Below are 25,007 nucleotides of genomic sequence, written 5' to 3' on the forward strand. Positions count from 1 at the left end.
TGAGTAATTATATCTTTTCCGATCGGGTAGAAGTGAAGATTAAATTTACAGTACGTAAGGTGTCTTTTATAGAGTAGGTACAGAATTATTTCAACACGAGTTAGTGATACGAAGTACGAACCTGGTAATTGGAATTACGTACAATAATCTATAGTGAGATAATATGCACAAAAGAACTGAAGCCTGTATCGAAATGAACGGTCACTATTTTCAAAAATGTGTTTAAATATCCATATTATGATTATTTATCAATTTAACTTCATTCTCTATAGTGTACGCTAATGTGTTGTAGACAGTATAATATACACTGCATAATGAATACGTCCGCATGAAAGCTGAGAACGAACCGTATTATGTCTGTTGATTCGGAGCAATTCTGCATGATGGCAGAAACCCAATACATGAATAATAATAATAATAATAATAATAATAATAACGATAATGATAATGATGATTTATTTCAGGTGACAGAATTAAGGCCGTAAGGCCGTCTCTTCCACTCAAGCAGCAAAAAGTATACATACATATGAATGGAGTACACAACAAATTGAGTTCGATAAAAGTTACGTGTATACAATAGTTAATTATGAATTAAACAGTAAAATACTATGAAATATTCATTAAACAATGAAATAGAAACTGGGTAACAAAACTGAATTAATTTACATACATTTCCAATAATGCTAGATAATAGGAAGAAATTATAATGTAAATAGGCCTAATTGTGAATATATAACATTATCAGGATTAATGTCTAAGGAACGAAATTACTATGTAGTTAGTGACCATTAACGTCAGTATAATTAGGATGATTTTCTAAGAAAGTTATCTTCTAAGCTATTGCTTTGCAACTCCTAATATTTTGTGAGAAGAATTCCATTGTCGCGAGGTGGAGACTGTAAAAGATGAGTAAAAACACTCATTGTTAATATTGTACTGTATTTTGATTAAACAAAAACCCAATGAAAATTATCAAACTCAAAATCGCGATATTTCCTAGTTTACGTAAATGGATGAACTACTTTTCTTCCCTCCTATACCTAGTAAAGTGATTTGTTTGAATATTACTCCAGTATCATCGAACTCCAGTCGTGGAAGGAGGTAGCAAACGGTGTTTCCGGTTTTTAATCGTTGATCCAAAGGTATAGCCAGGTTAATATTAGAAATGTTAGTAAAAATAAAATGATGTCCCTGTATATATTAAATAAAGTCGGCGAATATCTAAAAACTTAAATATAATTAACTTGCGTGCAATCCCTGAAATTATTGTAAAAAAATATGTATTTATGATATACTTCGTCTCTATTTAAAGAGAATGGATTTCGTCCCACAGATTTTTGCTCTCTTCATTGTACACTGTTTCCTTGGAGGCTGGTATAAATACGTGTTGATGAAGACAAGGACCGAAATAGCGGTCTTCAGTCAAGCACTCAAGTGGTGCAGTAGTTATTAAATTTCTCCCTATCGCTCTCTAGAGTAACATGTAAATACATTCACAGGTTTAGAATTACTAGTGGGGCTACATAGACAGACAAACACGGATGTCTCATAAGCCTAGCTCAAATAATAGCGGGTAAGGAAATTGGAGTGACAAGCAGGGCACATAATTCCATCTATTCAGCCCGCAGCAGTATGTCAACTATTCAAGCCCTGTGCTGCAGGCAATTGCTTACGTTGGTCGCCTGCGGATCAATACAAAGCTACTGCACGTATCAATATGGAAACCTCGTTGATAATTTTGTGGTGACGCGTCAAAAGGAATTCAATCTGGACGGACAGAACCGCAATTCGGAAACACCGCATGCCAAACCGCCACCGTTTTTCCGACTACTCTCACTCACACAAGCAAACACAAATTACAGCGGTCGAGGGGTAAGGGCGGGGGTGGGGCGCGGGGGGGGGGCACAGACGTGGAGCCGCATGCAGCCATGTCAATCAGCCGCAATCATTCTCGCTGTCAGGGTATCCAACTCAAAAATATAAAACTTGAAGGGGGTTCCAGATATAGGCCTATACCAATCGATTTAGTGTCTAGAGCAGCGGTGGCGAAAATGTAATCGTGCACCGAGCCACTGTGTAACCTGCAACGTGCACAGCACCTATGGAGGGAGGCGGACCCCCGAAGGGGAAGTGAAGCAACTGTCTCACTTATTAACGGATTTTCATTTTCCTTACGTCAAGCACTTAAATATAATTTTATACAGTACAAGGCTACAATAGTAATATACGTTACAAGAGCGATATGTTGATGTTTTCATGTTAGAGGAAAAGATTGAAAAAGCGAAACGTAGTTCAGCTTTTTTAATTTCCGAGAACATGAAAACAAACATACCGCTCGTGTATCGTACATTATTTTGTGCGATGATTGTTTATTACATACCTGAAAGACGAATTTCTAATTAGTTGCAATGAAATCTCCATCTTGGTTTCTGTTTAATGACGCCAACTTCGGAAAACCAAAATATCTTTCTTCAACATTGTTGCTATAAAATGTTTTCTGTGTTTACTATACTCAAGCAGGCCGTGATATACGTCTGTCTTTCCCCCCCCCCCCCAGTCTATAAATGCGAACTTAAAACAAACGGTAAGGGTATGTAATGATTTATTTTTCATTTTAATATTTTAACAATATTATTTATATAACATATTGCAGTAATAACATCGGCATCTGGAATCTTGTTGATTTTTTCACGGCTTCCTTAATGTTACTTGTATCAGGAATGCAATAAGTTTCGTGGAGTAGTAGACTTTACTTAATTTTTGCAAATATTTAAAAACAATAATTAACATTGCAATTTAGGTGAAATTGCAGTGGTAAGTTTCCAATTTATAATTATTACTATGTTAAACGTCTCTAAAAATATGTTAAAAGCCTAAGGCAGTAAAATGAATGTCGCGCTTAAGCGGTAAGAAGAGGGAAATTATGTGTGTTATGTTGGGAATACTGAATGTGGTATTTCACACTTACCGCGTATTGGTTCTGTGCGGAAAACAAGCAAATACGCAAGATCTCGCACAAACTAATGTTTAGTACGTGTAACGAAGAAAGAAATTAACAATTAAATGAACAATATCACAACCTAAAATTAACTGTCTTCAGAATGTCCCTGCGACAAAGTTTCAAAATCAGGAATTATGTCATTTACTGCCAGTCATAGTTGATCGCTAAGGTATTTGTCTCTCAGTCGTGATCTAAATTTGGTTTTTACTATTATTGTTGAAAATAATTTTTCACAAACGTAAGTTGTAGCGAACATGGCTTCAACAGAGCAAGCGAAAGAACGAAGCTTCGGATATTTATTTTTTGGCAAAGATTTGAAAGTTCAACCTTTGTCAACTCCTTACATCTAACTTTCATTTGACATCACATAGTAAATCAGTGAGTTCAAATTGAAGAGCTAACCGCATTATTCGTACATCTGCTGAAAAAGGGTCGACGTACACAGATCAGATGATGATATTGATGATGATGAAGACAACAATAACACTTAAACTTTTAATTTTTCATCAGTAACATGTAGTATAATGCCGTTTTATGTTATACAACTGTTTTCCGCGTAATACTTGTCAACAAATCATACATTTAATATTCTCATCATATTGATAGCAAAAAAATGTATCCTCCCATCCTACTTGGAACTTTCGTACATGTTTTCGAGAGAGACATATGCTACTCGCAGGTCAGAGACAAATACAAATGGAACGGAGTTTGACTCCAGTGAGAGAGAGGGTGGGGGTTGGCGGAGGTTAGAAGCAAGCTATCACTGCGAGCCACAATGTCTCGCGAGTCACGTTCTCGCCACGGCTGGTCTAGAGGATCTCTCTTTTGTTGCAGTATTAAATGGATCAGTCCCGCGCCGTGGCGTCGTGGTTTAAGGCATCCTGCCTAGGACTCGCGTTACGGAATGCGCGCTGGTTCGAATCCTCATGGGGGAAGAAATTTTCTCAAGAAATTTCGGCCAGTGTATGGGACCGGTGCCCACCCAGCATCGTGATGCACTTGGGGAGCTACGATTGGTAGCGAAATTCTGTTACGCAAACCAGCTATAACGGCTGGGGGAATCATCGTGCTAACCACACAATACCGCCTTTCTGGTTGGATGATCGTCCACCTCTGCTTCGGCATGTGGCCGAGAGGCCAGCAGCCGGCTGGTCGGTCTTGGCCCTTCGTGGGCTGTAGTGCCACGGATTATTATTATTATTATTATTATTATTATTATTACTACCGGTATTATTCTTATAACGTTTGAGATGGGCAGGGCATGTAGCACATATGAGCGAATCCAGATATGCATATAGAGTATTAGTTGGGAGGGTGGAGGGAAAAAGACCTTTGGGGAGGTCGAGACGTAGATGGGAGGATAATATTAAAGTGGATTTGAGGGAGTTGGAATATGATCATAGAGACTGGATTAATCTTGCTCAGGATAGGGACCAATGGCGGGCTTATGTGAGGGCGGCAATGAACCTCCGGGTTCCTTAAAAGCTAGTAAGTATTATTATGATTATTATTATTATTATTATTATTAAATGGATCAATTTTGATCGCGATGTGGAAAAAGATTAACGATCGTAACTTTAAGGCTAGGACCACACTGTCATAAACAAATTGTTTTCGGCTTCTTGAAACAAAATGAAGACTGGACATAAAAAAGGTTGTTAGTGAAAAAAGGGAGAAAGAAACTGGCCACTCTATCCCATTATATTCTGGCCTAGTTGCCTCATGAGTGATGCCTTATTGGTATTACTTATGAAGTTCAAACCTGTCTTCGGACAGTTGACTAAACAAGAGACAAACCGCAAAAAAAAAAAACGGAGTTTTCTTGTGAGACTAGTAATCTACCCATAACATCATACATTTTGCACAATTATGGGAGAAGATAGGGCCTAAATAAAATTACAATGACACTTATCATTTTTCTAAGTGGACTGAGTCAGGTACATGGAAGGGAATGGAATTTAACTGAGGGGGGCACGGATGGCCCAGTACTACGACCTATTGAGATCTATTTTGCTAACCCTCGATATGGAATGAGTTGCATGCCACAGATCCCCTGCGCGCATCGTCCTAACCACACGACTCCCTTAACGACCGGTCCCTACAGCCGACACAATCCATATACCGTTCCTGCTTCGGCAACTTCTCCCAAAGCCCCCCTGTCGCTTCGAGGTGAAACTCCTCCCCCGAATAGGTCCGCCTCGGGTGGCATTGGAGAATGCCATTCAACATGGTTGAACTACATTCCACGGAGGCCGGGAGAGAGAGTCAGCAGCTTCGGGAGGCCGCCGGTAGAGTGATTTGAAAAACCAGAAACGGGATAATGAGGAAAGGATGATGGGGGAGGAAAGGAAGTGACGAAGATGAGTGGGGTTCCAATCGCCTGATAAAGTTACGTGATATTCATCAATAGGAGTGAGGGAAAAACCCCGAAAAAATCTCACCCAGGCAACTCGTCCTCACCGGGAATCGAACCCGGGACCGCTGGGTTCGGCGTTAGAGTCGCTTATCCTCATCCATAACGGTGGACGGGCCAGGGACATACTTTTCACTTCTGTTTTGAAAGAAACTATATTGGCCTTACGGCCTATTTTATAGCCAGTCTTGAAATGTTTGTTGCTGTTTCAAACATCTTCAATTCATACTGCAGGACACAAGTCATTATCAAACACACAGTTGCTGTGATCCTTCAAGTTAAAACTGTAAATAGTCCGACATTTTCCTATTCACATAAGGAGCTTCTCAGCATCACAGTTTTTCATATAAAAATTAGTTTCTTTTACTTTAGATAAAAAACGCAGTTTATTACAATACCTTACAACAATTATGTTTGTTTCTATGCATGAATAATATAATAAACGGCTTGTTTTCAATTCTGTAACTGTTGCTTTAGGTTTTCGAATGATACTGTACCTGAGATAATAAATCAAATATGAAGTCCATATCTGTGGAGTAACGGTAGGTGCGTCTGGCCGCGAAACCAGGTGGCCCGGGTTCGAATCCCGATCGGGACAAGTTACCTGGTTGAGGTTTTTTCCGGGGTTTTCTCTCAACCCAATACGAGCAAATGCTGGGTAACTTTCGGTGCTGGTCTCCGGACTCTTTTTTTTTTATTGGGTTATTTTACGACGCTTCATCAACAGCTTAGGTTATTTAGCGTCTGGATGAGATGAAGGTGATAATGCCGGTGAAATGAGTCCGGGGTCCAACACCGAAAGTTACCCAGCATACCCCGGACTCATTTCACCGGCATTATCACCTTCATTTCATTCAGACCCTAAATAACCTAGATGTTGATACAGGGTCGTAAAATATCCCAATAAAAAATCAATTATGAAGTATGCGTAACTTGTAATAAGGATATACGAGTAAATAGGCCTCTTGGGTAGTGCAGTCGGTATAGCGCTGGCCTTCTTTGCTCGATGTTACGGGTTCGATCCCGGCCCATGTCGATGGCATTTAAGTGTGCTTAAATGGTACAGGCTCATGTCAGTAGGTTTACTGGCATGTAAAAGAACTCCTGTGGGACAACATTCCGGCACACCGGCGACGCTGATATAACCTCGGCAGTTGCGAGCGTCGTTAAATAAACCACAATTTTTAAGGATGTAAATAACGAATTGGTTTCATGATAAACTGATATAAGAAACCTATTTTTTTCATCTTTGGATTCCTTGCTACGGAATATCTATGTCAAACAATGTAGCAAACAAATCACACAGCTGGAAAGATTTCTTTTTGACTTTGACTGCAGCAAACAAGCAGACATGTACCAATTCCTGCTCTCTCGCTGCTTGGAACAAACAAAACGTTTCGTTTGTGTAGTGTAGACATGCCAGATATTAAACACTGAATGTGCAGTTTTGTGCGCTGATCGCTGGTCTGTGCGGACTGCATTATTCAAGCGTTGCTCTTACCAGTTCTTAGCTGGAGGAATGTACAGTAATCTATTCTGCGCTTCTACAGTATATAGTAGGCCAGCCGTGGCGAAAAGGCCATGGTGCGCCGAGCCACTGTGTAAGCTGCAACGTGCATAGCACTTATGGAGGGAGGCGGACAACCGAAGGGGAAGTTAATGTTTAGGACGTGTAACGAAGAAAGAAATGAACAAGAAAACATAGGACACATTATCACAACCTAAAATTAACTGTCTTCAGAATGTCTCTGCGACAAAGTTTCAAAATCAGGAATTATGTCACTTACTGCCAATCGTAGTTGATCACGAAGGTATTTGTCTGTCAGTCGTGATCTAAATTTGATTTTTACTATTTTCATTGTTGAAAATAATTTTCACAAACGTAAGTTACAGCGAACATGGCTTCAACAGAGCAAGCGAAAGAACGAAGCTTCAAATATTTATTTTTTTCCAAAGATTTGAAAAGTTCAAGTTGTCAAGTCCTTACATCTAGCTTTCATTGTAACATTACATTGTAAATCTGTGAGTTTAAATTGAAGACCTAACCGCGTTATTCGTACATCTGCTGAAAAAGGATCGAAATAATAATAATAATAATAATAATAATAATAATAATAACACTTAACCTTTTAATGTTTCATCAGTAACATGTAGTAACTTATAATGCCGTTTTATGTTATACAACCGTTTTCCTAGTAATATTTGTGAACAAATCATACATTTAATATTTTCATCATATTGTAAGCAAAAGAATGCATCCTCCCATCCTACTTGAAACTTTCGTTTTTGTAGAGGTACATGGTTTCGAGAGAGATATTGCGACGATACGCCACTCGCAGGTCCGAGACAAATACAAATGGAACGGAGTTTGACTCCATTGAGTGAGAGGGTGGGGGTTGTAGGTAGGAAGCGAGAGAAAAGCACTGCGAGCCACAATGTGCTCGTGAGTCGCATTTTTCGCCGCGGCTGTAGTAGGCCTTTTGGATTACTAGGCATTTGGACATTATAAACACACTTAGCAGAAGGAAAAGAAAACACAGTTATTATCAGTGTCTATATCTGTTAACTGTAATAGGCCTACAAGAAACATTAGGCTTTCTCAGTTATATTTCACAAAGTAATGGTTTGTAAAGCAGGGATGCAGTGGAGGTGGAGCAGAGTGGAGCGACGCTCCGGCACTGTGTTCGAAGGTGGAGCGGAACTCCGGCAGGCACTGATTTGGAATTTTAAAATCTATTTTGACATCACAATACTTTCCCAGCTAACAATATCTTAGTTAATGTCAGAATATTTAGTGATTATATTTTCTGTGCTTCCTTTAGAAAATCGGAACAAGTTCGGAAGTAGAGGGTCGCGAGACCACTAGAAGCGTAGACGGTGTGTGTGGTGAGAAATGGGGGAAGAATCAGTGCCAGGACCAAACTAAACTTTAGTGCGCCTGCGCGAAATGATCGCATTCCTAATTCACTTTCGTTTCGTATCGTATTTCGTTAGTTTTCGCGTCTTTGTACGATACAGGAGATTGTCTATGGTGTTACTTACCGAAATGTGTTATGTTTGTTTCCCAGTTATTTTACGAAGTGAATTTTAAACAGTTAATTTACTGCCTATAACGTAACTAAATCTCTCTCCTGATATTGTTGATATCTCAAATCTATCACTTTTATTTGATGAACCTAGTAATTCAACCAGAGATACTGTTATAAAAGATACAGTCCCAGTACGACTGGAACGTCATAGAAGAAGATGATGATGATGATGATGATGATGATGAATTTAATGTCATCCAGCGATTTATAGCCATAGACAACGTCAGAGTAGATACATATGATACAAGGCTACTACAATATGAATAAAATGTAAGAATAAAAAAATAAATATACAATCACCAGACATTCACAAAAACAGGTTAAAAGTTTTAAAGGAAAATAGTATAAAATCAGGTTAAAATGTACAGATTTGTCAATTACATAAGGTTCAAACAAATAGTATCTAAAAAGTAATATTGCTAAAATCATTGACACTGTAGATTGGATTTGCCATCCTTCTGAAAGTAAAATATGACGTGTTTCTTATATGCAATGGTAAAGAATTATAAAGTTTATAAGATATGGAAATAAAACTATTGCTTGTAGTACTATATTTGTACTTGGTGAAATATATGTCAAGTGAAAGCCAAACAGTCGGCCTGCAAAGTGAGTGGCAGAATGTATTGAATGAAAAAATGTGTGGTCAAGAAAAAAATAAGCTTACCCGTTGATCGAGTGTAAGCAATGTAAGCTAGGCTGTAAAGTGTGTCATGAAGTAACTACATTAGGTGCATTAAAAAAAAGACTGTATTTCTGTTCTAATGAATGGCGCTCATATTCAGTAAATTACTACGGATCGAACAGATCAGATCAGCTTAAGTGACTACGAAAAAAATCATTGAACACAAGAAATCCAGTACTCATAATTTTTTTATTGGGTTATTTTACGACACTGTATCAACATCTAGGTTTTTTAGCGTCTGAATGATATGAAGGTGATAATGCCGGTGAAATGAGTCCGGGATCCAGCACCGAAAGTTACCCAGCATTTGCTCCTATTGGGTTGAGGGAAAACCCCGGAAAAAACCTCAACCAGGTAACTTGCCCCGACCGGGATTCGAACCAGTGCTCATAATATAGCACAAAAAATCATTCATATGTCTGAAAAGTAATCAATTGAAAATGCTGGCGAATAAATGAGTGCAGCCCACCGTGAAGCAACAAAAGCGAAATTTAGATCAGCTTATTGCATTGCGCAGAATGATCACCCTTAGAGCGACCATTTCGGTTTGCTTGAGCTTCAGAAGCTAATTGGAGTAGATATTGATTGGTGTTACCTTGCATTATCCTTACAGTCTTAATTTATGGCATTTCTTTCTTTGTCTTATTTTTTTTGCATCCAAACCTTCCCCTTCCCCAAAGTTAAAAAAAAAAAAACATAAAAAGCTCCGGCACTGTAAAGTTTGGTACTACAACCCTGTTGCAAAGTATAATTTATCAACTTGAACTAGCCACCCTACCGTAATGGGTTAGTTGTCTCATGAGTGATGCTTTATTGATGTTACTTATGAGGTTCAAACCTGTCTTCGGACAGGTGACTAAACAATAACAATATGTACATATATTCAACTGAACATGAATCCGTGGAATAGGTATTATATATCATGTTTGAGTGAAAAATAACCCCACGTTAATTAGAGAAGCAGAGATATTTAATTAAAGAATAATTTGGAGATGAGCACTAAATTTGAACCGTAACTTTCATGTAGTTAATATTCCCTACGGATGTTGTGTATTTGGAGAGAGTAATTCCTCAAAGACTACAAAGGAATATTCCATAACAAAGACTTATTTACTCTTTGAGCATTCTTAAGGTAATTACATGAAATCCTTTTCCTCTCATGTAATACTCTACCCGAGATGACAGATAACAAGGGATGAAGAACCTCTTCTTAGACATTATATTATAAAGAACTAAATTAAATATACAGGAAAATACCGTATGTACAGAGAATTTTTATGTCCAAATTGCCTTAAGTTCTCAATCAAAATGCAACTACGTCCACTAGTGTACTAAGAATATCCAGTAAAGTTGCAGTAACAGTAGACAAGACGTAAGTAATAAAACAGAAAGTATACACTTAAAAATTTGTTGCACAAAGATTATAATCACACACTATTCTACTAATTCAGTCACTTGGATTCACATAATAGGCGCGCTAATTTATTTCAGTATATTCCTTTTTCTCTCAATATATCGATTTTATCATAAAATATAGGTTCTTGAATGTTATAAAGAAATAAATTCGACATATTGATTGTGCGTATACTTTTATCAGGTGCGTACCTAGAATTTTGTCAAGGAAGGGGTGCATTATTAATGTTATTGACAATTTACTTTGTCAGTATTTAAAATTTTATGTATTATTATCATCATTATTGTTATTATCATCAGCTTAATTGTCACAGGGGGATATGAAACTAGTTCCGGAAAGAACGTTCGCGTCATCATCACCACCACGCTGTGACCTGCGAAGAAGCATTTGCCAATGTGAAATTTTCACTAATCTCGCGAGAATCACTACGCGACTTTTTGCTAAACAAACTGTAAAATTGAGCTTTGCGGTTGCTTAGACATATAAAAGAACCCGGAACGATAAGATAAAGTTTATATTTAAAATATGAACTGTCAAATGTACAAGACGTTAAACGAACGTTTCACAATAAATTCAAAACTCTAACGAACGGGTAAATGCCGCTCTTAAAATGAGTTGAAAATCGACAATGCACAATATTTAACATATGCATTGCAGAACTGTCAAAACAACCTTTCCAATATGTTTCACAAGTTAAATTTCATATTGGGTCAGCTTCATTTTATTACAAGGTTGGTAACTAGGCGGTAGATCTCTCTATAATAATGGAACGTGCCAGCACCAAGCACAGGAATTATATTGTAGGAGGGGTAGGAGGACTATGCCTTATGTCGATGTAGATTTTGTTACTCTGACAGTGAGAAATTAGAGAAGGGGAAACAATTATGGATAAAAAGTACTCAAATTCAAATATGCCATTTTTTTAATGTCGAAGGGAAGGTTCAAACCTGGTAATAGCCCCCTTGCGTACTCCACTGACTTTTACAGTATACAGCCCACACCTGTGGAGTAACGGTTATCGCGTCTAGCAGTGAAACTAGGTGGCCCGGGTTCGATTCCCGGTCAGGGCAAGTTACCTGGTTGAGGTTTATTCTGGGATTTCCCTCAACCCAATATGAGCAAATGCTGGGTAACTTTCGGTGTTGGACCCCGGATTCATTTCACCGGCATTATCATCATCTCATTCAGACGCTAAATAATCTGAGATGTTGATAAAGCGTCGAAAATAACCTACTAAAATAAAAAAAAATATGGTATATCCAAAATATTGCCACAGCATAGTTAGTTGGGGAAGTATCTACAGTAACTGCTGAAAATTCATTTATCCTTAGTCACAGTATTTCCTTAAATTATTATGAAGAATCTGAAATTAGTCACTTCACCAACATTTTTATGTTTTTAGGTAAATAGTTTGTCAATTATGGTGTATACTAGGTATGCCAAAAGCCTGCACATTGTGCAGTTGTCTCTGTGCGATGTGCAGTTCCTATTCCCCTACCTGGAGTGAGTGAATCGGCTTGGAGGGAAGTGCGACAGGGTTCTATAGTACCTGCGGTAGCTGATCAGCTTTTGTTTCAGTAACACAGTTCAGTACGGATTCTCATTGAGCTTTGTTTGTGAATGCATTATGAAACATAAATTGAGGAGTCCACAGATATAACGAAGAAGAGAAATAATTAATCATATAACATAATTAATATGACGTTTTTCTCAGCCAAAAATGATTATTTTAAAATTAAAGGTTTTCATCATGTCATGTGAACCTAATAGTGTTGGGAGCGTTTAGATCAGATTAGTAAAGTTCTCAAAATATGATATTCGCCAGCGCTTCATTCATAATCACTACTCTCACGGCAAAACAAAGGTGACAATAGCGTTGTTTTTGAGTCTATAACAACAAGACATCAACGGCTAGACGACTTACGACTTCTATTTGATAAGTTATGAGAATATTGAACGAGAAATACATGTGAGGCTCTAGAGCAGTGGTCGTCAGCACACGCTGAAACGTGCAATGGGTACGCGGTGCCGTCCCGTGTGCACTGTCGTGCAAGAGGGAGAGATAGAGAGCATAACCGCTAGCAGCTACGAGAGCACTGTAGTGACTGCGTTTTCCGCGGGTAAGAGAGGCTAGCCCCAGCGTGCTCTGTGCTGACGACCCCTGGCTCTAGAGGTTGTAAGGGAGCGAAGAAATCAGCGATTTGCAAGGTGGAAAAATTTTCTGGAAAAATATTAATGGCGAATTTTCAATCTCACGTCATTATATTATGATAATATACTTACGTTAATAAATCTTTAAATCTTCAGTAACGCTTCCAATTTGGTGATACTTGCTCTCAACGTTTCCAAATAAACTATATATATAAATTTAAATAAAAGCCTAATTTATCCAATTTATTAACATTAATATGAATTTATATTGACATATAGCAACGAAATGATTTCAGTGTAAAAACCTCACAATGTCCTACTGCATGTAATTGAGAGTAAAATATTTTCTTTAACATTTCTCTACCAATGACGAAATATTAAAGAGTATTACTTTTAAATAGTACCTACTACGTAAAATGAAATACTGTGCTCGTTTTGTTATTGTTTCGAAATTACTGCAATATTTATATTTTCTTTAAATGTTGTATACAAATCATGTTACTAAACGATGCTTTACAAACCACTGCTTTGTGACTTATAACTGGGCAAGTCTAATGTTTGTGTTACAATTGTCAAATATAGACACTGACAATAACTGTGGTTTTTTTCCTCCTGCTAAGTGTGTTTATAATGTTCAAATGTCAATTTAATCTAACACTAGAAGCGCAGAACAGATTCTTGTACATCCCTCCGGCTAAGAACTGGTAAGAGTAACACGTGAATGACGCAATCTGCACAGACCAACAATCCCGCGCACATATGCTGCACATTCAGTGTCTCATTTCTGGCATGCCTGGTCTATACGATGGAAGTGAGCTATGCAATTGGAATATGTTTAAATTTATTTTGAATTAATATGAAAATATGTCTAGAGAAGCCGGAAAATGAAAAGGGAGTGATATTGGAAGCTCAAGCAGATGAGAGATTCCTCTTATTATAGGAGTGGTGTTGGTATTAGCCGTTTCATGTTATCCAAATTTGTAAGTAATTGTTTCCCGAAATCCTTCAGCAGAATATCTAGTTTCAGCATGGTGCTCTTGTGAATTTCGAGAGAGAAGCAAGGTATTTCCTGAACGAAATATTTCCTAGTAAATGTGTCGGAAGAAGAGGTCACATTGTGTGGCGGTCTAGATCACTTGACCTCAATCCGCTGATCTTTTTCCTTCGGAGACTTTTTAAGTCTAGAGTGTATAGCGATAAACCAAAAAGTTATGAAGACCTCAAGGAAAGAGTTAGATATTATACGCAATAAATTAGAATCGTGTGACTGTGAGGATGATTATGGACAGTTTTCGTGATCGACTGTGAGAATGTTTTACAGTCAATGGTTCCATTTTGAGAATAATTTGTAAAGTTTAAGAACCCTTTTTTATTTAAGTTACAATTTGGTAGTATCTAATTTTCATGAAAACAATTTAAAATATGCAACTACGAGTAATAAGGTGAAAACTCTTTCAGTTCAAAATTGACACAAACGATTTTTAATTTTCTTAAATAATAACCTTAATAATAATAATAATAATAATAATAATAATAATAATAATAATAATAGTCTAATAATAATAATCTAATAATAATAATAATAACAATCATCATCATAACTTTTGCGCTATAGGCCATAGAGTGCCAAGGCCGATCAACCGATTGCTGTCCTCATGCCAACATGGCACAGCAGAGTTAACGCTCATCTAATTGGCCAAAATACCACGAGAAAATTCCTTTACCAATAAAAAACCGAGCCAGGACTCATAGTATATTATACAGATTCGAAATATGCTATAATTAATATAAAATGTAATTCATAATATTTTTGTCACCTAGAGAAAGATTCTGTCCCGCGCCGTGGCGTCGTGGTCTAAGGCATCCTGCCTAGAACTCGCGTTACGGAATGCGTGCTGGTTCGAGTCCTCATGGGGGAAGAAATTTTCTCATGAAATTTCGGCTAGTATATGGGACCGGTGCCCACCTAGCATCGTGATGCACTTGGGGAGCTACGATAGGTAGCGAAAATCCGGATTCGCGAACCAGCTATAACGACTGGGGGGATCATCGTGCTAATCACATGATACATCCATTCTGGTTGGATGATCGTCCACCTCTGATGTTGTTAGGTAGAGCTTGGAGTGGAGCCGGTTTGCATAGGAACTCTCTGTAGGCCTACTGCAGTAATTGAATAATAGAAATTCCCATATTATGACTTGCAAAAAATTCTGTGAACAACTCTTTATGTTAAAACTAAAAAATTATGAACTCACAAGTAATAGGCCTATTCTATACATTTAATACACTCTGTATATTATCTTACGAAATGTAGTAAATTAAATTTAGGTGTAAGGATATGATAAATTATGAAATCATGAATGTGTGCATCACGATATAAGACATACATGTACTGCGTCCTTGTGACAATTTGATCTTATATAAGTAATTTGTTTCCCATATAAAATGCCTCCTCCAAGGTCTCAGCCAGATGCCAGACGCATCATTCCATATCATCATTTAATATCATGGAATGCAGACTTACAAAGTATTTCTCTGTTCCGACCTCTGCTGTGACAAGAAATTCTTCAATCGTCTTTTTTGGTTGCCCTAAGCCTCGTTTCGGTAATACGTAACTAGGCCTATTTATTGTAGACACACTCTTCTCCCACTAAGTAAATTCAAGCGAGCCAACAGATGCTTCATCATTTTTATACGGTGAAGTCAGTTGACTGGCAGAATCTCATCTTCTAATTTTAGTGTTGATATGGAAGATATTAAAACTACAATTTTTTTAAATTCTAAAGCATTTAATATTCGTCAACTCTCCTTGATCTCGGTTGGTGAAATTAGTTGTCATTTTCTCACAAGCAAGAAAATTCAGTTTCTAGTAAATGAAACAATGCTACAATATTACCAATACTAGATTCTTACAGCAGATATTATGGGTATATACTTATTCACATATATAACTGTGTTAATTTCAGCGATGGAAATCATATTGATTTCGTATTTGGCTGTAGTGACCTTTCAGAAGTAGGTTATATCAAATGGCTTTTCCATTTCAGAGAGGGCTAATTTGTAGCAGATGTTGATAATGGAAACATTACATGACATTATAAACAAACGATAAACGTGAGAAACTGACAATTCCAGAATTTGTGTGACCTGGATGTCGGACTAATCGTAACACTCCACTAGAATTCACAACAACTGGATTACACTCCACACGTTCTTCCAATTGCAGCATAATAAATTAAGCAACGAAACACATTTCGCGTCTCCATTATTTTAAATAGGAAGCAACAACAATGGAAGATTATTTTTAAAACTTTCCATTCAACTTCTCCAATTATTTATGAAATACAAAAATCACGAAGATTCGTACGTTCCATCTAGTTTTCTAAACAAGGTGTTAAAAAGTATCCAATATTTTAGGAGGTGCTAGTATGCATCAAAACAAGAAAAAAAAAACATTTCCAACATGGATCCTACAACACATACTTTCTGAGATCTGAGCACTTGTTCATAGGAGGTGCTCAATGAGATGTCCATTCATGACAGTGCATTCCTCTGCCCTTTGGCGTAAAGAGTCGCGCACTCTTTGAAACTGACCTGATTGATTTTGATAACCAAAAGTCTAGTGGATTTAGATTTAAGGAACGAGCAGGCCAAGGTGTGGGGCCTCTCCAATCAATTCAGCGGTCCTGAAATGTCAGCGATAGGTCTTCACGCTTATTGCGGAAAAAATGTGTTGGTGTGCCACCATGCATGAACCACATCTGTAGTCTTTGCTGACACGGCACATACTCCAGCAAGGTAGGCAATACATTAATTAGAAAGTCCTGATAACGATCCCCAGTTAATCTCTGGTAGCACCTATGGCCCTTAGTCTATCGCCAAGAACGCCTGCCCATACCTAGATTGAGAATCGGTGCTGATGCCTTGTTTCTTCAACTGCATGGGGATTTTCATCAGCCCACACATGCTGATTACGAAAATTCACACCACCATCTCTGCTGAACTCTGCTCATATCCGCAACCTAACTTTTCTTTTCAGTATTCCTTGCGCCGTATGAGTATTCCATGCCAGGGGTGTCAACTAGGGTATGATTATTTGGTAGCCTGCTGTATTGTGCGGCAGAAAAAGGCATTGTCACAAATGGACGTCACATTGAGCACCTCCTATGAACAAGTGTTCAGATCTCAGAAAGTATGTGTTATAGGACCCATATTTATAAGACTTTCTTGTTTTGATGCATACTACTACCTCCAAAAATATTGCATTCTTTTTTTTAACACCGCATATATGGAAAATTATATATAAGTTAAAAATCGTTTTCATTAAGATGATAAACTGCATTTAATAACAGTGCAGTTCTTTATTACGTCAGCAACGAGTGTTACACGTTATTTCTTTGAAGTATTATTCAAAATGAATGCATAAATGAAATATATAGTTTCCTAAAATAAGTGGATAATCTTTCATTTTCTGAATTTCATAAACAAGGCGTTTTCATTAGCCCAAAATGTGAAATATGTTTATATGTCACTTTTGCATTGAAAGATTTAAGTTGGTGTACGACTATTTCATTAATTTAACATAAATTCAGACAAGTATTTTTGTAATGCTGGTTAATCACTTCTAAACTCGGCGCAATTCGAACGGATTTCAAGGTCACGTACAAAACCACGCACGAGTCACTAAACTGAAAACTGTATACTGAAGTACTGGTAATCCCGACTATCTCAGCTGACTTTAGTTGAGAAGAATGGTCCAGGAATGGGACAAGCACGCGTGGCAAATGCAGTTCATTCCTTGACCTCGATCCGCCAGTTCGAAATGTGCTGACAATGGTAACTGACTGAATACTAGTGTTAGTTTACTTATATTACCTAATCTGTGATAATGCATTATAGGCATTAATGACGGATTTGCATGATCCCCACCCAGGAAAGTGAGAATTTACCCTTTGAACTCAAAATTTCCCCCAGGATTTAGATTTTATCAGAATTATATAATTTCATTTTGAACTACTAATGTTAAGTAAAACAAATTTCAACAAACTATATTAACCGAGTTAGCAACTATCGCTTTTGTGTTCGTGAGTAGGTCAGAATAAACAATAGTCGCTATCTTCTCTTAAGGATATTTTTATTCTAAAGAACTGCATATCGAAAACCTACATAATTATATTATATATATATATATATATATAATATATATATATATATGCTGAACTTTAATTTTATATCATTCGTATCATTTATTTTTCTAGCTCTTCCAATTCTGACAAGGTTTAATTTTGTAATTTTATTGTAAGAACATCGTAATGAAAAAAAAAAAATCTCACAAATTGTTTACCAGTACTTCTAATTGTTAGACATGCTAAATAAGAGTAGAATGTCTATTTATTTTACTATAGCATCGGTTGTTCCGAAATAAACTTTTTTGATAAAATACTATAATATATTAGGCTATGGTATTATATAAAATTACAGAAAAACATGTATAAAAATGCAATGTCAAAATTTTAATATACTTCAAAGTGATTTTTTCAATTCCTTAATTAGCAAAGATCGTAGTCTTTAGTTTTGTAAGAAGAAAAAAATAATTTTATTTTAACTGTAGACAATTCAGTAACTAGTAGTAAATATAATATGCATCCCTGCGTTGGATTATAAGTAATGATTTATTAGAGATAATTTAATTATCGTATTCCATTACTTCTATTTACGGAACTGCAATATTGTGAAAAGTGCTATAAAAGATATAATTCATACTTTAATCAATTGAAAATAGGAAATTCTTAAAGTCACATTACCTTCAAACTGCCTTCCAATGAACTGTCCACGTTGGAGCAGTGTCGGGATCTGAAAACAAAAGAGATTTCATTTACATAAAATAATCTCAGTCAAATTTTCTAAGAAAACTCTACAAATAGGAGAACGAAAATACTATTTATCATAACTTAGTACTTTCATCAACATCACTACTAGAACTACCCAATTTATTTTCTGCTATCGACTCACGTATCTTATCGATAGACTTGTATTTTTATGCCGTGTCGGAATCTAATTGAAGAGTGGACACAAAAATGCAGAAAGTGCCAAAGAAAAAACTCCTAGAAAACAAGGCGTTTTGTGCAAATAATAAAGTAATACACATTTATGGGGGAAGCTAGATTCTAATTAACATTGCAAAGAGATATATCCTCTTTTCTTACTGGATCGAGCTAGAGACAGACTCTTTTTGGAAAAAAAAGGAAACAAGTTTCAAAGATATTGGCATTTACAGCATTTTTTATGTCCCGTCTTCATTATTCTCACTTCTCTTTAAGCGGAGAACTTACTTCTCTTCGTAATTTCTTACACTCTGGATTATCCCAAACTCGGATTTGTTATTAATAATAAGAATTTTATCATTACCAAACCAACTTTTAGGGACCTAATTAAATTAAATTTCTGCTGCCAATAGTGTTCAGCATTTTACGATGAAGTTTCAATATCATACAGCATGTTAAGCACCGCCGTCGCTCTGCAGAACTTCTTTCCTTCTCTTACATTGCAATGTCATTTGTGTGGTGTGATAAGCTTGTATAATGCTGAGGTCACACAGAGCTCTAAGCTATGTACGCGATGTTCGCTATATCCAGTGGCCATACAGAAGGCTATATTATTACGAAACTCTTCAGTCTACCGGTTGCACTTAAGAGACAAGAGAATATTTCCCGCTTATTAAAACATTTCATGTCACAGCACCTAAGATAGTCGATCGTGCTGTAATTTTTATGACTGATAGATTAGTGTCTAAGGAATTCAAAATCAATTTTATTTTTCAGGAAAAAAAAATACTAACTTCGAAGTCATCTGTTCAAAATAGATATTTACACCTTCAAAAGCTGGTCAGCAGCAAACTTTTTTATTTTTAAATTTAGATGAGGGGTCAACGCGAGAGAAATGTTGAGAATAAATGGACATTACATTTCAAAGATGTCGCAACTCAAAATCTTTACTGGTTTTCAATTTACAGCGAATTGAACAAACGAGTGTTTTTGTTTGGAAGTCAATATTCTGCATACAGAGTGACAAACTTTCGTCTGTTAACGGCGGATTTTCGTGTGAAATCTTTGAGCTAATTTCAAATCTATTTACAAAATATTTTCATCTCTTAAGGTTTTTTAGTTAATTGTGCTGATTGAACACTACTATTATTTACTTTGAAATTAGGAAAAATTATAAGAATATCACATTGGTGTTTAAATTCATTACTGTTATTATTATTATTATTATTATTATTATTATTATTATTATTATTATTATTATTATTTCGTGGAATGAAGCCGTAAACTGTTTAACAACACGTTAAGTTACGCAATAATGCGTAAAATGAAGAGACAGAAATTGAAAATATAACAATAATCACAAAAAAAAAAACATCAGAGCAGAAAAAAAGTTGAAACTGTATCATAATCTGTTACTGCACAATTCTACCAATGCATGAAATATCCATACAAAGAGACTAAAAATTAATTCAGAAACATAGTATTGAAATAAACTTCAATACTGCACACATTGAAGCAGAAAGTTTAAAACAATATTTTACTGTAATAATTTGGCCACCTATATAACTTTTAACTTTTAATGAAATTCATAGCTTCTAAAATTAAGTTCTATTAAATTTATTCAGAAGGCATTGTGAAAACTATACTGTATTACCACAGTCTAGTATATAGTCACGAAGCTTGAGTTGTTGAGGGTACTAGGAACAATAGACTGTGCCGGTACTATTTCGCATTATCTATGATGAGACGATAGTAGCGAAGCTAGTGGGTAGCAACTATCTATGGATGCATATTCCCTACGGATTGAGCTTCGTGACTGTATATACTAGATTGTGATATTACCATCATCCACCACTCATATTTTTCTTCACTGCATTTTTAAATTGGCTGTACTGGAATTGGTTCCCAAATCTGTGAATTAGTTCCCAGTTCGACCCAGAGCTATACTCGAGTTGGTTCCAGGTTGATTTCTCCTGTGTACTGCAATTGGTTCCCGCGCTAGATCAAGACAGAAAGCATATCCCTTCCCATTTTATACACACTTAGGACTGTCAGCTACTTTCTACAGTAGTAGGTAGGTTAAAATTGTTTTGTGCTTGGCGGACACGCTGCGTCGAATAACTTCACAATTTTATTTCTGTACTGGTAAAAATTTGAAACAAACGTGTCGCAGGAATGCATATCTACTTACACTGCCATCGAAAAGCTTTTCCATCCAGTCTTTCACAAAATTTTCCTTTTGTTGCATTATCTTAGGCCTAAATTTACTTTTACTCCTAAGCTTAATGTAAGTATCGCACTGAACCTCCTTCAGAGCATCTGCAAATGCAAATATATTTGGGTGTGGAGCACAAAAGTGCGCATTAAGTTTACTGCGAAAAGATTCACAACAGTTAGTTGTTCGCTCTAAGGAAGAAGTAAACCCAGCCCATATTGGAGGTGGGTGCTCATTTGTTCGTGTAATATAAGTATGGAGGAGGTAATCAAAGAACTGGTCCAATCGATCGTCTATAGGTTTGACAGCCATTAAGTCATTAACAAAACAATCTTCAACTTCTTGAGGAGCCAATAAAGGCAGTCCGAATATAGTTTTTAGAAGCTCAGCCTTGGGGAACCAACTCACGTTGATGATATTTGAACATGGGGAACCAACTCACGTTGTTGATATTTTGTTTGGGAACCAACTGCAGAATAGCGTTTAAATTATTTTCTCAGAAAGAAAACGAATATCTCTGTCACTCTTATATCCAATAATGAGAAGTTGAAGGAAATATCCCTCATCTGGTATCACTGACACCTACTGAGAGGAAAAGAGACCATTTCACTGCGTGTTATCTATTATGTCACATCACAATTAAAATAAAGATTTTTTTGTTTTATTGTACAATTACCCAAGTCGTTAATAAACCAACGCTTCGTTATCAATTATATGGGCTTGGAAGTTCGTTGGCCCACATTCCGATGTAATTTCACCATAAATTCAAGTGGATGTAGCTTACAGCTTAATATCAAGTACCGCAATAAACAAGCGTTTAGCTTATGGAAACTGTAATCGTTACTAAAATGCATAACTTGGTCGCCATAACAGAAATAACAGTTGAGGGACGCCCATTGTTAGCAGAACACGTGGTTCTTGATACCGTAACTCGTCGCTTTAATTGAGCATATGGATAATGCTATGTTTTAACTGAAAAACGAAGTTTATATTCCATTTCTGCTAATTAAATTACTAGCACAGCACATAACAACAACAACCATTATGAAACTTGTTTTAGTAAAGCGTGACGGCATTTGTTTCATGTTTCCATTTTAACAGATGCGCGCGCACACGCAATAGCTACTGGAATTTGCTTATACAATGAGTAACTATCTGCGTTATAGTGACAAAGTTGCTGAATTGTACGTTAATCAATATACAACTACTACTGGCTTCTATGTTACTTCTGTGATGCCGTCCAGAGTCCTCTATTCGGCTTTAAAATGCAGATTAAATAGCTTTTAATCGGATATCGTTTTAATGCCTCACTAGCTGGATACAGCTCTGATGGATGTGTATTTCATATGATCATTTCAAATGAAAATGTCGTAACTATAAACAATGGATGTAATAATTTATACTTTCAATAACTAATAACCACATGCAAAGAGCTTTAGTAGGTAAATGAATGACTATAATCTACAGTGTACTTATTACTCCAGATATACAGTAGGCAATAAATAGCCTGAAAGAGTTGTACGACAATTTCTATGCAAGTAAAAAATTATTGCATCTATTAAGGGTATATGTACGTGAACGATCACAAGTATTATCAGAAAACGCAGGCTCTAAATTTATAAAATTTTATAAGAAAATGAACTCACAATTGGACAAAAATTACAAGGTACCACAAGAAGACTTATTAGAACTTAAATATCTGATAAAAGTATAAAAAAGTTACTAATAATATTTTTCAAACCAGTTTTATCAGAGTATGAAAAAAATTAAAAAATTCTGCAGATACATTATTATGGTCTCTCTGACATTTTTTATATTTTTCCTGCATATAATAAACACTTATTTTGAAAAGTAGACTACTCTCAGATATGTAGAGTTGTTTATTTTAACACAATTTTTCATTTTTCCTATATAAAGTAGGTATATTAAAAATTTACATAATGTTTTATGACCTAATTTTTCTATTTTCAAAGATATGGGTATCATTTTAGTCTATCTCTTGCATAAATGCATGTTAAATCAGTGTACAATATTTCAGAATTCTATCTCTAATGGTTGCGAAGTTATGAAATAATATGGACGAAAATTTTCAGATTATGGAAAATTGAATTTAAAGTAAAAAGTGAATTCTAAAAAATATATTAGTAACCTCTTTTATACTTTTACCAGATATTTAAGTTCTAATAAGTCTTGTTGTGATACTTTGTAATTTTTGTCAAATTGTGAGTTCATTTTCATATAAAATTTTAGAAATTTAGAGCCTTCATTTTCTGATATTTGTGATCGTTCACGTACATATACCCTTAAGTCAATATTTTGAACAAGAAGAAACCATTCTCATCTAAAGAATTCACATAAAAATATAAAAAATAGGCAACATCAAGCTAACGAAAAATAATGGGAAGATTCCCTATTTGTAGCAGAATATCAACTAATATTTACTAACAGGTTCTGATTTACAATTTCAGGGGTCCGAATTTAATTTTTTATGAGGCCCCTTCTTTTTATACATGTTAACTAGGCCTATCTTACTTTATTTAAATTCTGTCACCTATCTCCTTTCACCATATATTTATTTGACAGAGGTTTACCTTAATCCTCTATTTTCAGAGGAAGGATTAAAAATAAAGTGGTGCCATAAGGCAGGGGTTCCCAACCGGTGTGTCGCGCAGCTCCATGGAGTGTGTCGCGAAACTTTGGATTTGAAAAATAAATTTTATGCCATCCAGAAAGTCTCTTTACAACGAATTTGTTATTTGCAACAAAGTTTTTGATATGATACATTTTATTTTGAGACAGGCTTTACCAATGAAACGTGAACACCTGCAACAATGCTCAGTTCAGTTTTTCAACCATAAGGCTACGTATAGAGAAACTCTGTGCAACCCACCAAGCGCAGACTTTACATTAATTTAAATAGGCGAGTTTTCAAAAACGATCATCTTCGATCGGACATCCAGCATAGATAGGTTGAGATTTTTGACACATACCTTTCTTTTTTTTTTTCTAATGCCACTCAAGTTACTGCTTGTTCTTTTAGAATTTGCGATTTCGTGTTAACATCGACCTATCTACAACACTACATAGAAGTTGTTATCAGTGCTTTTTTCTGCCGGAACGCGCTGGAACGGCGTTCCGGCACCATTTTTTTTTTTTTTTGCATTTTTCATCATGAAAACGAAATATGTGTGAATAACCATGTTTTTAATATAATTTTCTTTGAATTCCGCTTAGACCTTTAAAGTCTTAGTTGGACGAAAAGGAGGTTAATAACGACAAAATTCTTGTGAAGTGAACAGTAATCATCCCCCATCTGCTATAAAATATTCTACACAGAGTTCCATTACCTTTTTCTCCATAAGAAATTTATTTATTTATTTTATTGGGTTATTTTACGACGCTGTATCAACATCTAGGTTATTTAGCGTCTGAATGAAATGAAGGTGATAATGCCGGTGAAATGAGTCCGGGGTCCAGCACCGAAAGTTACCCATCATTTGCTCTTATTGGGTTGAGGGAAAAACCCGGAAAAAACCTCAACCAGGTAACTTGCCCCGACCGGGATTCGAACCCGAGTCACCTGGTTTCGCGGCCAGACGCGCTGACCGTTACTCCACAGGTGTGAACAAGAAATGTATTAGTTATTATTATTATCATTATCATTATCATTATCATTATTATTGCTATTAAAAATCATATGTGTGTCGCGATATCGTGGGCGTTCAGTAAAATATGTCGTCAGTCAAAAAAGGTTGGGAACCAATGTCATATGGTATCAGTGATTATATGTGGCCACAAGACAGGTCAGAGCTGATTGCATTGGTTGTGGTACTGTTAATATCCTTTATTTTCTCTACTGTAGTAATTCAGGAGTTTGAAAGCAGTGTACATATTTTCCTAAATTCTGGCTTAGGCTTTTACAAAAAAAAAAAAAAAAAAAAAAAAAAAAACCTTGGCTCTCCACAATTTAGTAGCTATGGCGGACTGTTGTTCTGTAT

General features: G+C 36.1%; 1 protein-coding gene across 1 annotated transcript in view; it reads right to left on the minus strand.

The window, feature by feature from the left end:
• The window catches only part of LOC138708518 (secreted protein C-like), a 1,615,872-nt gene extending 1,597,268 nt beyond the window's left edge, over positions 1-18,604 (minus strand). Inside the window, exon 1 of the mRNA XM_069838633.1 lies at positions 18,555-18,604. The gene's annotated coding sequence lies outside the window, so the exon portion shown is untranslated. The remainder of the gene's footprint in view (positions 1-18,554) is intronic.
• Between the last annotated feature and the right edge of the window lie 6,403 nt (positions 18,605-25,007).

Source organism: Periplaneta americana, chromosome 11 (genome assembly GCF_040183065.1).
Source record: "Periplaneta americana isolate PAMFEO1 chromosome 11, P.americana_PAMFEO1_priV1, whole genome shotgun sequence".
Lineage (NCBI taxonomy): Eukaryota > Metazoa > Arthropoda > Insecta > Blattodea > Blattidae > Periplaneta > Periplaneta americana.